The sequence below is a fragment of the Octopus bimaculoides genome, chromosome 5, assembly GCF_001194135.2.
Source record: "Octopus bimaculoides isolate UCB-OBI-ISO-001 chromosome 5, ASM119413v2, whole genome shotgun sequence".
In the NCBI taxonomy this organism is placed as follows: domain Eukaryota; kingdom Metazoa; phylum Mollusca; class Cephalopoda; order Octopoda; family Octopodidae; genus Octopus; species Octopus bimaculoides.
The window spans coordinates 4,967,406-4,971,825 of NC_068985.1; positions in this window are offsets into that span (position 1 = coordinate 4,967,406).

Here is a 4,420-nt window from a genome sequence, read left to right on the forward strand (position 1 = left end):
ATATTACTATATATATATATATTACTGTATATATATATATATGGGGAGAATTCACAAAAAAAAAGACGAAGACAGGTGGTGTAGACAACAAACATGTATTAGTTTAACGCTCGGGAAGTGAAAAAGTCTTCACCGTTTCGAGCCTACGCTCTTCCACAGAAAGGAACACAGAAAGAAATAAGGAGAGAAAATAAAGGATGTGTAGTGGCTAGCGATCTATCATAAGCTATATTAAATCTCTCAGCGAGATATAAACAGTAGCAATACGGAATCGAAACATATAATTGCCAACCAAGTATGGCGCCCTATACAGGACAGTGCTACTAAAGTTTATAGCCCCAGGAAGACATCACTCCCAGCTGGCTAACGACACACATTCTGTGTCCGATTAGCAATCGCTCCCGTCTCTAGCCTTATGTGATACACACAGACTCGAGTTTCTTGGTGATTACCCGTCCTCAGCGTGTTAATCACCAGCTAGTGTCTTCCTGGGGCTATAAACGTCAGTAGCACTGTCCTGGATAGGACGCCACATTTGGTTGGCAATTATATGTTACGATTCCGTATTCATGCGGTTTATATCTCGCTCAGAGATTTAATATGGCATATTACTCCTTTTTCGAGATCAGCGACAGTTTGTCGCTAGAAAAAGCATATAGTATTTTGTGAGTGAAACGAGTTTTCATCACTAGCTGGTGATTAACGCTCATGGGTGTTGGTAGTGAATTCTTCGACGTGAGTTCGAATCGTTACACACTGATATTGTGTTTGTTGTGAGTCACCCCGCTCGGGTGAACCAAGATTCGTTGAATTGTTGAATTTTAGCCACTGTTTTGTTTGCACCTGTGTATTCCCCGTCTACGGGAGAAGAGGAGAGATAGAGAATAGACAAAGTTACGCAGCGGCAGCGACCCAAGGAATAAATGTCAACAGCCTGGAAGTACAGGAAATAGAAATTGACACAAGAAAGTGGAAGGAAGGAAGGAAGAAAATTCCTAAAAAAGGAGGGAGCCTGTCTAAAGCTGACTCTCCCAGAAGAACTGATGAACAGCATAGCGAAGAGGACGGAGGTATACAGAACGTTGTCTACGTCCTCGAACAAGATAGAGTTCGCCCCGACAGAAGAAATAGAGGAATGCCTCGAAAATGTTAAAACATTGACCACATTCTATACACGTGGAAGAAAGTATGGCTCAGTGGAAGTAAGGTTTGACAATGAAGAAGATGCCATAAACCACTCCACGGACCCGTTACGGACAAAGAAATGGATACTACTTCCAACGTACTGTGGCAAACGCGTTGCCAGAGTGAGGGTCGGAAGAGTGCCTCCCGAAATCGAGGAAGAATGGCTGGTGGCAGCCATAACGTACGATATGAAGGATGGGGCGGAGATCCTCAAGATAACAAGGACCCAAAAGGTCAATTGGTGGGGATATGGCCTCAAAGTGACCATGCAGTTGTCTTTGGAGGACTTGCATAGTGTAGCAGAGGAAATAGTACTCCCGGAAGACACCAGACTTCGAATAACAGTAGAAGGAAGACGACCAACATGCTCCCTATGCGAGAAAGAAAACGGAGAGGAGAAGAAAAGTGAAGAAACAATACCGGATAGTATCAATAAAAGAGAAAGATTGAGTGGAGGAATCATTCACAGTAGTAAACACGAGGAAGAGAAAGGAACGGGTAAATTCTCCCCCAGACAGTTAAAAAAAAAAAATAAAAGGCTAAAAGAGATTGTGACGGAAGAAAAGAGAAATAGGTGCGAAGCGCCAACAAAAGCAGTAGTGAAAGAAGGTACACAGGAAAAAACAGCATTACAACAGGTAGAAAGCGTTTATGAAATTGGTTATGATATTTCTGCACGCCCGAACAGATCAGGACGGGAGCCGAAGCAAGCAGAAATAAAAAGGAAGAGATATAAGTGGCATTTGGTTACGTATACCAAAAAGTACATAAATAGAGAAAACGATTGTAAAATATAAATCGGTAATAAGAGTAAAGCTGCTGCCTGGAAAATACCCGGAAAGCACTAAAGGAATAGTCATAGATAGAGAGAGATTTGAGAAACTGAGAGAGATGTATGGAGATTACATGGACCCGCTGGGGGTTTTAGTTGAGTTTGACGAGCTTCCACCGGTCCTGGAATTAGAAGATTTGAAACCCTTTACGAACATTTAAAAGCAAGTAAAATTTGTGCTTCATAAAAAAAATTAAAAAAAAAAACGAGGAAAATAGACTGTTAAAAAGTTTAAAGAAAAAAGAAAAAGAACGATCCAAAATAATAAGACTAAGAAAAAGAACGAGCTAAAAAAAGAAAAAAAAGAAAAGACTGTAAGAACGTTTAATTGTAAAAAAGAAATCACGGTTTCATCTCGGAGCAGGACCGAGAAAAACGTCTCATATTCGTTGTAGTTTAATTCATTGTAATTCATTATTTCATATGTTTTTTGTTCCCGCATGTCTATGTATGTCCCCTCTGTGTTCAGGCCTTGTGTCTATAATAAAGAGAAAAGCTGGTGATTAACACACGCTGAGGACGGGTAACCACCCAGAAACTGGAGTCCGTGTGTATCACGTAATGCTAGAGATGGGAGCGATGACCTCCTGTCGTAAATACTAACCAGACACAGAATGTGTCTCATTAGCCAGTTGGAAGAGATGTCTTCTTGGGGCTATAAACGTCAGTAGCACTGTCCTGTACAGGGCACCCAATTATAAACTCATATAAGTGATGCAACGACAGTTTGTGTATAAAGCTTGAAACACGTGTACCGCGGAATCCTTTGTGTTCTGTTTTCATTTTACGTTTTAATATATATATATATATATATATATTTGTGTGTGTGTGTGTGTCTGTATGTGTCGGAGCATTAGTACGCATATGGATGTATATGTGAACGACCATGTATGTGTACGTATAGGCCAATTCGTAAAGGTCAGCTAAGGACAGTTACATGTGTAACCAACCATGAAGAACAAATCAACAGAATATATGTCTCTTGATGAGAAGCATTGACAGATCGGTTCTGTTAAGCACCGCCACTACATCTTCTTTACGTAAATCCTTATCTTTGCAGTTTCTAAGACTGGATTTCCATATTTTTGTGGAAACTATTCTGCTTTGTTAGACGCGGAAACTTTCACTCGTGATAAAAATCTTGTACCCCAGGCATGGAGTGTGAACAAAAACTCAGTTGATATTTTTTCTTCAAAGAAAGCTAACACTATCATTAATTTTTATTTGCTGCTGACCTACACCCTGTGACAAAATAAATCGAACCCCTGTTATCAATAAACATGTAAGCTAAAGTAAAATACTACTGTACTTTCTTATACACAAAAATGTCTGCATTAGCCAGAAGGATTTCTTAATTAAATCTATAAATTACCTGGAGAGGTCGAGAAACTAAATAACGACGTCTCATAAATAATCTAAAATCGGATAACCAACTCCTAACAAGCACAATTATTACATATGCACGCATAAAAATATCGTGTTCTCCAATAATAACCCCATAAAGTTGGATGCGTATCACCCGTAATATTTCAAAATTTCTATAGAACACATAATCAATAAGAACAGTAGAGTATGCATTTCATCGTCTGTCATTCAATTAAAAGAATAATTTCCCATAATTTTCCCCTAAATTCTCTCCCCATATATACAGATATATTTACAACGACACAACCTCATGAACATGTTGCAGGACTGTGCCTCAGTTTGAACCCAGACTGTTTTCTCTTCATGCCGGTTTATGTATACAAAAACAGGATCTTTCAAATTGAGTGATAATATCAAGGAAATGCTAATGACGTTCAACAGTTACTCATCAGATTCATTGAGTGACATCAGCCAAAATACTGACCAATCAAAAGTCAGCCAAGATTTGATTGAGCTAAAAACAACTTATAAAAGAGTGGCGAACAACGGATGGTGATGGAGAGACAGAAAACGGAGTGTGGACGCAGTCTTGCATTAAGTTAGGCTTAGTTCAATATAAGTTGTTGCTCGACACCCAACCTCGTCAATATGAGCAGACAAACCTGAAATTATTCATCGTAGGAAATACTTGTATTCTTTCACTCTCCGTCGTCTCACGCTATCTCTTTTCCACTGACGCAAAATCACATAAGCCGTTATTTTCTTTGGACCTTAGTCTTCTCATACTCAAAATGATTATAGACACAACATTAATCCTACTTTATGGCGTTTCTTGGAACCGTGGCGTTCTGTTTGAAACTTTTAACAATAAAACAGACAGTGAATTGAAAACGGCAGAGTACTCTTATTTTTCATTAGACCTTTTCATCATTGTGAAAATAATCTTGTTGTTAAAAAGTCATTAGTTACATAGCGTTTTATTTTTTAATTTCATTTTGATTCTCTACCATTTAATCTCCAGTCTCTAATATTTATCTC